This window comes from Salvia splendens, unplaced genomic scaffold (genome assembly GCF_004379255.2).
Source record: "Salvia splendens isolate huo1 unplaced genomic scaffold, SspV2 ctg821, whole genome shotgun sequence".
NCBI classification, from domain to species: Eukaryota; Viridiplantae; Streptophyta; class Magnoliopsida; order Lamiales; family Lamiaceae; genus Salvia; species Salvia splendens.
The window spans coordinates 1-12,011 of NW_024599500.1; the positions used below are offsets into that span (position 1 = coordinate 1).

General features: G+C 41.2%; 1 pseudogene; it reads right to left on the minus strand.

Moving 5' to 3' along the window:
- Positions 1–2,485: 2,485 nt before the first annotated feature.
- Positions 2,486–5,358, minus strand: LOC121791472 (annotated as a pseudogene).
- Between the last annotated feature and the right edge of the window lie 6,653 nt (positions 5,359–12,011).

Genomic DNA, 12,011 nt, shown 5'->3' on the forward strand with positions numbered 1-12,011 from the left:
GAGCCCAGTCTCTTCCCAGATGACGTTGTACGGGGACCGAGCTTTCACCACGAAAAACTCAATCATCGTACTGGAGCTAGTAGGCGCTTTCCCCACCGTGATCGGAAGGCTGATAATACCTTCAGGGCGGGTGTCCTCCTGGTGAAGCTCTTCAGGGGAAGCGGAGCCGGACTGAGCCGAGCTGGGTCCACTTCTAGCTGGGTCCACTTCTAGTTGTCGAAGCACTCTTAAAAAGAATGCTAACCGACGCTCCTGTATCCACAAACACCCTGTGGATCAGTTTGTTGCCACTCCGGCTTGGATGACCAATGGCGTCTTGGTGAGGAGAGATGGCCGGGACGGGATCAGCAGCCGAGAACGTAACACTTCGTCCTGCTTCAGCCTTTATGCGTTGGCTCCTCTCGATTGGAGCCTCTGCGTTCTGACTTAGGGACGACTTGGTCTTCCCGGCAGGGAGCGCGTCAATAGTCTGATTACTCCATCATATGCGGCTCGTCATCGTCTTCGGGATCCGGCTGCCTTTTCGGATCCTGAGGAGCGCAGTTCGCACCACTCTGCTTTTATTCTTCTTTGGCTGCTTACTTCGGTATTTTTTCAATGTCCCTGCCTTCACAAGAACATCGATACCTGCAGCCAAGTTTCTGCACTCCTCAGTATCGTGACCGTGGTCTTGATGGTAGGAGCAGTAGTTATCCTGTGGTCGGCGCGCGGCTGATTCGTCATCCGCTTTGGCTTTTCGAATAGGTCAGAGTGCAGTTCGAAAATTTCCGCTCTCGCTTGTTCAGCGGTACGAACTGAGCGGGCGGCTTCTCGGGATTGAGACGAGGTCCCAATCTGTCTTGCACCGGAGCCCTTTGAATTCTTTCAAATGGAGTCCGGCGAGGATGCCCCTGATCGCTATGATCGGCTTCCTTCTGTCTCCTCGGGACGATGAGCTGTCTAACGACCGTTTGCGACGGTCTGCCTCATCGGCCCGGGAGTACTGGTCCGCAATGTCCCACATTTCCTGAGCTGTCTGCGGACGCACTCAACGAGCTTCCTGTAGAGAGCTCCGGGCAGGATTCCATTTTGGAATGCCGAGATGACAAGCAGATCGTTGAGATCGTCTACTTGCAGGCATTCCTTGTGGAATCTTGTCATAAAGTCGCTAATTTTTCGTCCGACCTTGACGAATGGAAAGCAGCTGAGCCGAAGTGATTCGGGCTTCCGCTTTCTGAAAGAACCTCCTGTGGAAGGCATCCATTAGATCTCGGTAAGATCTGATGCTGCCCTGGGAGGCTATCGAACCACCTTCTCGCGTTTCCGATGAGCAGCTCGGGAAACAGCTTGCACATGTGGACCTCGTTGAGACCCTGGTTCGCCATGTTATATTGATAGCGCCCAAGAAATCGTGAGGGTCCACGAGCCCGTCGTAAGTCATCGACGGAGTTCGGTAGTTCTGTGGTAGGGGAGTTCGGGTGATGTCGTCCGAGAACGGAGTCTTCAGTGCTCCGTACACGGCGAATCCGATATCTCGTCGGTATGGAGGAGATTGAGTTCTCCTGTGATTCCCGGTACCGAGGAGGAGCTGGAATATGGGGGGACGGGGATTCTTTCTCCTGGGAGATGCGACACTACTGCGGTAGTGACTTTCTTGTGCGGAGGGAGAAGGAGAATCCGTCGTTTTCGTCTCCGGCTGCTTTGGCTTTTTCGCAGGAAGGTTAAGAATTCCTCCTGCTTTTCAGCCAAAAACTGCTTGACAGCCTCATTCAAATCGGGCTGCTGGGAAGACTCAGTGGGACGGTTTTTGGAGCGGCTTGTTCCTTCGCCATGAGAACTGGTGGTGGATTTATCCCTAGGCTGTTTTCCCGACCTATGGGATGGATTGGCTTCCTCCTGGTTCTCACGGGCTGGAATACGGGTATTCTGCGATCTGGTATGCATTTTTTGGGTGGAAAAAATGGATCAAAAATTCGCTTTATCACAAATTTTGTTCTCTGTTTCCCACAGACGGCGCCAGTGATGAATCCGCGAATTTCTGATCTTAGTAAATGCTAGTAGAGAATGAAGATTATGACACAAAGAATTTACGTGGTTCGATTTACTGAAGTAAATCTACGTCCACGGGAAGAAGGGAGGGCAAGATTGTATTGCTTGATCTGGGATTACAGCTTACAACACAGACTTGCTATATGATTTTATCTCTAGAGAGCTTAACCCTTTTCTATCTGATCTAAGTTCTATTATACATTGAACTAGGATCGTGGTTTGCAGCCCCACTAACAAGATCGTGGGTGAGCAATAACTGCTCAATAACTGCTTCGTACCACTAAATAGATCGTGGGTATAGCGGAGGTCGTGGAGGCCTTTCATGAGTCCACTAACTCCTAGTTCGGTCGAATGCTGAGACCGAACTGCTGGACTTTACCGATCAGCTCTTGCCGATCTGAGAGGAGAGCTTGAGTGGTCGGCTTTTACCGAGCTGTAGGCTGAGTCCGAACTCTTTGGTCGTGCCGAACTCTTTGGTGCCGAACAGATACTCTTTCTTGGGCTCTGGGCTGATGGGCCGTCACTGTTATTGGGCTTGCCATTAGGGTTTAGTTCGTACCCCATCAATAGGCCCTGAGAAAAAACACGCCACAGAAATCCTTGGTCCCATCCGATTTGCTATTGCTCTATGCTCATTGCTTCTCAATTTCCCATTCGACACCAACTGCTCCAATAAAATTAGTAATATTTGAATTTGAATCCGAATTCACAATAAAAGGTTGTTTGCAGCATTTCCTTACCTGAAGAAGATCACCGATGTTCACGACTAAAGCTCCTTCCACCGGTTGAATGTCAATCCATTGGCCTTCACACAGAACCTGGAGGCTGCAAACAAGTTGGTTTTGCAGAAGAATTGTGAGGAATCCGGCATCAGAATGCTTGCAAGTTCCGATTGCAAGTTGAGGCTCAGGGCATGCCGGATAGTAGTGGCAATGGAGACGATGCCCCTTCGAACATTCCATCTTTCCCAGAAAATCAGTGTTTAGTCCCAGTGCCTCAGATAATAGCCCCAGCAGAATATTCCCCAAAATTTCCACATGTTTCGAGTATTCCACCGTCGAATCTCTGTCATCAGTAAACATTACATTTGAATGAGTTCTCCTGTTTGGTCTGTCTGTCCCCATATATTTAGCTATCCAAAACAGAGTATTTTGCATACTATAATTCAAAAAAAAAGAAAGAAAAGTTACAACGACAAAAACAAATCAAACCTGCAAACAGAGGGCAGTTCATCACGATCATAGCTTGAATCACACGAAATGGTCAAGGTATCTTTCCAGGTAGCAGTTTTGGACATGAAGAGATCATAACTGCTATGATATCTCACACTTTTGGTCGTATCCCGACTATAATACTTCTTCTTCTCATCGACATCCTGCTCGTGGAAACGGCGCACCCCATCGATCATTCCATCGCAAACAGATTGAGGAATCCCGTGGCTCACCACTTGGAAAAACCCCCATGTTTCAGCAGCGCTTCTCACTTGCTCAACAATCTCCCTTCGCCTGCCGCTCAGATCGATCACCGGAACTTGGACTTGACCCTTTTTGTGTTTCAGCTCCGAAGCCAGCTCCTCCGGTGGCCTCACGAATATTTGTGGGAGTTGGAACAAACCCGAATCGCAGAGGCCTTTGACGCCGGCTTTTGTGTCGTCGAAAGCTTGAGCATTTCCATGCGATCATATTGTTGATAAACAGCTGATGAATCGATCCTTGTGCCATTTATTTGGGTGTTTTAGAGCCGATCAAAAAGGCGATTTATGAAGAAGTTTACATGGTTTATGTTCTCTCAGTCTTATCACACAAGATTGAAGGTAATTACGAATAGGGACATGCTATATGCAATAGTTCAACTTAGCACGTTTTTTATGCTTTTACAAGTTTAACACATGTCTAAATTGAAATCGATTTGTTTGATTGGAAAAGTGGATTACAGATAAGATTAGTTGAAAAATGTTTGTTCTTTTTATTGGAAAAAAAATCAAATTCTATCTTGCATATGGCTATTTAGAGGTGCACACGGTTCCGGCTGCTCACGGTTCATGAAATTATTGAACCTGAACCGACCCGGATTGGTATTTGGCGGTTCTTGTTCATGGCTCGAAACCAATATTTTAAAAACCGGACCGGACCGGCCGGTTCGACCGGTCGGACTGCGAACTGGTAGGTAGTCCGGTCTAGTTCACCCCTTTAAACCACCACCGCCGTGAACCGCCGTGAACTGGTGGAACCGGTCGGTCGGACCGGTTGGACCGTGAACCGAAAACCGGTTTTCTATTTTTTTTTTCAAAATTTTTTAAAATTTGTTGTTGGTAGAGGTTGAAGTCATGACCTCTCTTCTAGTTAAGAAGACATCTACCACTCCACCACATGAGGTCATTGAACAATTTGAACATTAAATATTTTTATACATTAACCATTAATTTTATCTACAAAAACTAATAATTCATTTTAATTTTATTATTCTTTAATATAATTGTTAATTATAATATATATAATTATCATCCTTTATATTTTAATGATGCTCTACTTACCACCTACATTATTATTAGTACCATATAAGATTCATTATTTACTATAAATAAATTTTTTATATTACATAATTTATATATCCTAGCTATTGACATTAATGAATAATCTTATCAAAACTAATTAATAAGTACTTAATTCATATTTAATTATATATTATTTTACGAAATAAATTTTCTTACATTAATATAAATATTATCTATTTTAATACATGAAATATTAAATTTTTTATCTAGACTAACTAATATTAAATATATATCTGAATATATTTACTAAATTTTAATATTATTATATTTATACATCACTAATTATCTATAAGGTTTAATGTTTTGTGATATATTATTAATTGTAAATCATTTACTAAATTTAATACATTTTTATATATATTTGCAACAGTAAAACGGTTAGACCGGTGGTTGGACCGGTTGAACCGTGAATCAGTAACGTCGCCGGTTCGCTTGCCGGTCCAGTTTTTAAAATATTGCCCGAAACCGTCGGTTCAGGCGGCTGTTTCGGACCGATTCGGTGGTTCGTAAAAAAAAATTCATTTAAATATTTAATTGTCTATAAAAGTTAGCATACATAAATTTCAAACAAATGACAATTATAATTTTATTGATACAAATTTCAGTGAGGTAACAACTTATAAGTTATTATAAGTTATAAAGATTACAATTTTACTCTTCACTTTCTTGGATATACCAAGAATTTCTTGGATATACCAAGAAATAGCCTCATTTCTTGGTTTGAGCCAACATTCACTGTTCAAGATTAAATTCTGAAGAGCCCGAGCTTCATTCATGGACCGCACTGTTCCCTTGAGGGATAGGTACAAATAGTTTCTTGGGATGGAGGAGTAGGTTTTAATTTTTGCATCGAAAGTTGGACCCAAAAATGGAAATGAAATACCACCTTAGCCCCTCCCAATTTCTGTTTCACTCCAAATCAATTTGAGAATTTATGGAGGGCATTGGGGTAATTCATTAATATACTGAGCATTATTTATTGCTGGAAAAAGTCAAATGTACTCTAGCCATACTCAAAACACGGAAACTGAACAAAGGGGTGTAATTTTCATTTCTCGGGGACCCATGCCACCAAATCTTAGTAGATTTATATCTAATACTTCCACAACAAAGAAGCTGAACACTATGTTGGACTTGAGCCTTATTTGGAAAATAGTGTATTGAATGATTTTCTTTTATAGCTATAAATTATTAGATGTGTTGCTCTTTCTTCCAATGTCGTATAGAAGTCATTATTTATAATTACATGATAGATCTCCATCATCTTTGTCTATATTAGTATTCTATCTAGACTATCTTCTATTATTATAATTTAACAACAAATATTATTACATAGAGTATTATTCCTTAATTCTTTATCATTATCGGTTCATTTATGTGTATAATTTATGTATGTGTTAACTAATAAATACTTTTATACACATTAAGAGAATAATTATTATACATGTTGTATTAATCTATCGATAACTATTATACAAATAATTAATTTTCTATATATAAATCATATTACTCAATAATTGTTTATTCTTATCTATCAAGGGTATATTCAAATAATAATTTTATTTATATAAATTATATAGTACATCTATTAAACTATTAATTATTATACAAAATCACACTATTAGTCTACTACTATATATAAATATATAAACTATATTATACCGCTATACAAATCATTCTTTAATTGTCTATTTTTATCATTATTATACAAATTATATTAATTGTTATTTTTTGCACATTTTAATCAATACATTGAGAAAAATGAGCAACATGCCTACATCTAAATCCAATTATTTGAACACGTCCATATTCTATAAAAATACTAATTATGAACTACATGCAACATTCAAATTTAATTAAACTATTCTAGTTGATGCTATTATTATCTATAAATTTGTCTTAGAAAAAAATTATGACAAAAATAAAGATAAAATTGTGAATAATAAAATGTAAAAAATAAAGAAAAGTAGAAGACAAAAGAAAGTTTTGTAACCCACATTGGAAAAAAATGAATGAATGATCTAAACATGTAGTTATAAAAGAAAATACTCAAACATATTTTGTCTGACAATGAAAGTGAAACGTAAAATATTCAAGTATGTCTCTATAAAAGAAAAAGAATCAAGAATGGTTTCTTAGAATTCATAGGCCCAACAAATAAATATGGGCTATTATGAAATTCTAGTATTTATTTATTTGTGAAAATTGATTTTTAAATATAAAAATTAATTTTTATAACTATTTTTTTAAAAAAAAAATTATTTGAACCGCCGGTTCATCCATTTAACTGGCTGTTCGGAACAGGCGTTTCCGGTTTAGCATTTCATTGAACCTGAACCGAACTGTCCGGCGGTTCAGAACCGCTGCTCCGGTTCCGGTTGGGGGTCATGAACCGACTGTTAACTGCCGGTCCATTGAGATATTAAGTGAAGGAATATCCTATTTTTAAAATAATGTCTAGGTACTTTATTGTCTTTAAGATATTATAAATGATAGTGACACAAATTAAAATAGACATCGACAAAATTTGAAAGTAAATTTCATTTTTTTCTATTGTGACGCCACATAAAGCAGTGCAAAATAAATGTAATATAGATATGATATTTTAAAAGTATAAAAATATTATAGAAGTTTATTATTAAAAATATAATTAAAATTAAAATTGAATTTAATTTCAGTTATTGGTTATAGGTTATTGGACCGATCGGTTATAACCGATAACCGACTTTAGAAAAATGCCAAATCGGTACCGACCTGAACACCGCGATTTTCAATTATCGGTTAACCGATAACAGACTGACTTCGGTTCGGTTCTAGGTTAACCGAATAACCGAGAACTGTTTACCCACCCCTAACTGAGTCCAATGCCAATGGAACGAATTCACTCCATCTGGCTGCCTAAGGTCATCCGCAACGCTGTCTCTTATCTATCTCTTAACCCTCTCAGCCCTTAACTATTCATGGGTTCCACTGTACTTTTCACTCAATCTCTTAACTATGAGACAGAACCTGCAACCCTCCATCTCTTATCCGTCTCGTAACCATCTCTTAACTTATTATCCATTCAATTTCATTTTTTATTTTTTTTCCAACAAATTCAATTAATAAAAAACACACTTCATTAAATAAAATAAAAATACAACTTAAAATCCTAAAAAAACACATAATTAAATTCGTGGTAAAATAAATAAAAAAACATAATTTAAAATACAATTTTATAGAAATTAAAAAAACTACTCCGCCGGCGAATCATCTCCCGAAGGCGGTGGCGGTGCACTCAAGCTACCTGGAGGCGGAATACCAATTTGTCTTACCATATACTCAATTCCGGCAAGATGGGCTTGGTATTGTGGAGGCGTCATGCGGGAAGTGTCCGCCATCGTAGCGGTTAAGTACATGGACAATAGGGTGTTCATGCCCGAGCCCGCCTGGCTTGATTCGCCTCGGCCCCTCCTCCCTTTAGCCGGCTTCGCCGCCTTGGTCCCTTGCGGCCGACGGCGCACACGAGAGGACCCCACGACATCGTCTGCCGTTCCCTCAACCTCCTGCGAGGCAGCCTCTTGTGCGGCGCTGCCCGAACCGTCCCCACTAGACGAGTATTGGCCACCCGCCGTGTGCTTCGTGCGCTTCGAGGTCGAGCCCGAGCTGGACCGCACACCGCCGGCCCACCTTTCCTCGTCTTTGATGGCCTCCCAGACATCGACATGTCTGAATTCTTTGCCGGTGTCGTCAAAGTAGACTCGCAAAGCCGATCTTAGAATGTCGGCTCCCGTGGCTCCGCTTTGGTAATGAGCTGCTTCGTTCTTGTACATGCCGCAGAATTTTTTGACCTCCCTGTCGACTCGGTCAAAGTGAGCGCGGAGCATCTTCAATGTGCGGTGGCGGGACCCTCTTGGCTTGATCTCGTTGTAGGGCTCAGTGACTTTTTTCCAGAAGCACTTCCGGGATTATTGATTCCCGATGATGGGATCGTACGAGACGCTGATCCAGGCGTTGTACACCGCCATCGTGTCCTTGCGGCTGTACGGATGCCGGCCTACATCCTCATCCTCCTCGGCCGCCTCCGCCTCTTCCTCCACGGCGTCGAATGCCCTGGAGGTTCCACCGCCTCGTCCTCCTTCCGGATGGGGTTCATCCGGATAATCCTCCTGAATTTGGGATAATCCCTGCGAATACCTCGGTGCGGAGGGACGAGCGAATGCATCCACATCAAAATGGGGTGGTTGGTACCCCCCGGCGTCGAGGAACCGGAACTGGAACCACCCAACACGTTGTACATGCCCCCCAGTCGCCAAACGAGTTGTGCCAAACCCGCCGGAGCCGCCACCGCCAGAGTTTCAGTCGCCGGACATTTTGTGATAAGAGGTTACATGAAAATTGGAGAGGAAATGGAGATGATTTGGAGGATTTGATGTGTATTTGTCTGTGAAATGAGGATGAAATAGGAGTATTTATACAGTAAAAAAAATAGAAAATAATAAAAAAAGGAAAACGGTAAAAAACGGTAATATTACCGTTTTCGATTTTTTATTTATTTTTTTTTTAATTAAATTCGATTTTTTAAATTCGATTTTAATATTACCGTTTTGCGAGTGGGCGTCACGCATGGCGCCGGAGCGCGCCACGTCGCGCAAGCGCGTGGCGAGACAGCCCGCGAGGTGTCTCGGTGGGACAGGCATCTCGGCGAGACCGGGACGAGACGAGGCGCTGCAACGCGTCTCGCTGCCGTCTCGTCTCGGCGGGACGAGATACGAGCCACCCGCGAGACGCGTAGCGGGTGTCCTAAGAAGGCTATCATCTTGTCTGCGGGGAGTTTCTTGATAAGTGCCCAATGGCGTGCATAGGGCTGAATAGTCTAGGCATGAATCCGCTTCTCATTGCCGTTCTGAAGGAGAATTGGCGGAGGTGCGAAAATGCGGTTTTGATTCAAGTTATATGGAAGAGATAACTGAACCGGATGGATCAGTTAGCAAATGTCGCTGCCACTTGATCAAGTTGATCTCGCTTTCGCACGCCACTAATGTAATTTATAAACTCTCAATTTTGCACTACTTTAACAATAAAGCGGCAAGTTCGGGGTCAATCCCACAGAGAAGCTAGTGTATCAAGTGTGCGAGTAGTGAACAGGGGGTTGGCTGCTGCCACGCTTTACTTTTAGGAGTTTTTAACTACTAATTTTAACTTAGGCAGAAAAATAACTAACTACTTGCTCAAGGGAACTTTAACTACTCAGTTAAGTAAATCTCATACTGGAATGGAAATTAACTATTCAGAACAGTAAACACGATGATGAAACTGAAAACAACTTTGATTAAAACTAAAACTCAGAACAGTACAGCGTGAAATTTAAACTAAACTAACACTTCGGAACTACGAAAGTAAGTAAACCAAGGAGATCCTCGGCGGGAAACTTAAGAATACGCCGACAGATATCAAGTATTCTGCAGTGCTCCTTCAATCGCCCTTTCTAACTAAGCATTACTTTATCTAAGCTATCTAGGGAACTGAACTAGAAAGCTAAACTAAACTAAACTAAAGACGGAAAGTAAAGGATCCCCCTCTTCTTTTTTCTCCCTCTATTTAATGTGGTGGCACATCCTCTATTTATAGGCTCGGCACGACCTCCAGCTGGATAACGATCTTGGCAGGGAATATTCGCTCATGCTGAGAGTGAGCAACTCATTGATTGCTACGTGCTCTCCTTATAGAATGAGGACGCTTTTCAGTAACAGATTCGTGACTCAGCTCCGTCTTGCGTCTCATATATCAGCACATGTCCCCTTCTAGAACGCTGTCCTTGATAACAGAATGATGCGCACCACCAGCTCATAGCCTCATGTGTCCTTTTTCTAGAAACCAGTGGTCCTCTCCTCGACTGCTTGATTACTCCTCTTGATCAACTCCCCCGATATTTGGCCTTTTCGCCTATTGTACTCGCTTGATCAGTTTGGCCTTGTTGCCTTGGTCAAGCGGCATTCCTGCATATTTAACACCTGCTTTGTGCGATAAACTGATCAAGTAGCGTACATTTTACCCCTAAACCGATGCATGAAATGAGCCTTATCAGGAATCTAGATGTACTCCACCCACTTTTGAACAATAGTTTCACTAAAACCGTTGTGAAGCAAAGGCTCCCTCGAGGGAAAACCATCCTGCACGCGTGCGTCACCTCTGGCCAATTAGATTCGTTAAGGTTTTTAACAGAAAATCACTTTTTGTGGTCCGGATTGAGAGGAGCCAAGGATGACGATGGAAACACAATGTTGCATATCGTTGTTGCAAATATGCAACATGAAATTGTCCAATACCTGATTTCTGAAAACAAAGTTAAGTGCTTGAGCAAAAACAAGATAGGGAAGTCTGAGCTTGATCTTGGAGGTGACAACAATGAGATGAAATTGGTGTGTTATCAAATCTCGTGTCGGTGCGGTATGTGGTTGTAGAAATCGAAATGAAGATGGTTTTCTCTATACTTCTAGCCACTTTGGCATATCAAACCACTGTCTATCTGCCTGGTGGTGTGTGGCAAGATGCCACCTCAGGCCATACACTTGGTGAACCTATCCTTCTTCATACATAGCCTTTTTACTTCAACATGTTAACCGTAGCTAATCTTTATGCATTTACATTTAGTCTGGATGCTATTATCCTTTGTGCCATACACTTATTCATTCCCTTAATAGTGTTCCATATATTGGTTCAGGGGAAGGGTCAGAGCATATAATACATTTGTTGATGAGATCAATGTGCTTGCTGCCTATCAGTGGTGGGGAGGGTCAGTGCATACTGTTCTTTGTGTACTCGCTTATGCTCTTGCATAGGGCTGGTGAAAAGTACCGAAATATCAAAATACCGGCCTTATTGTACCAAAAAATACCAGAAATACCGAATTTTTGGTACGGTATTATAACGTTATGAATTTTCAAATACCGCAGTATACCGCTGCATACCGAAATTTGGTATATACCGTAAAATTTAGATATAATTATATACCCCCCCGTCCCATAGAAATAGGCTCGTTAGGGTTGGCACAGGTTTTAATGCGTAATTTAGTAAAGTAAGAGAGAAGGAGAAAAAGTATTTGAAATTGTGTAGTGGATGGTGGGCCCATAAATAATAAAGTAAAAGAAAAGGAGAAAAAGGTTGCCATAAATGGATATGGACTATTTCTATGAGACATACAAAAAGGTAACATGGCCTATTTCTATGGGACGGAGGGAGTATAAAAGATATTTCATATATTTTTAAATTATAAAATCTATTGTGAAATATAAATATAATTATGAATAAAATATATTTAATAATACCTCGGTCCCTTAAAAATATGGGCAATTGGTATGGCACGAGAATTAAGACAAAATTGGTAAAGTAAGAGATAAGAGGAGACAGGTAGTTAAAGTAGTGTTAGTTGATAATGAGACCGACATTA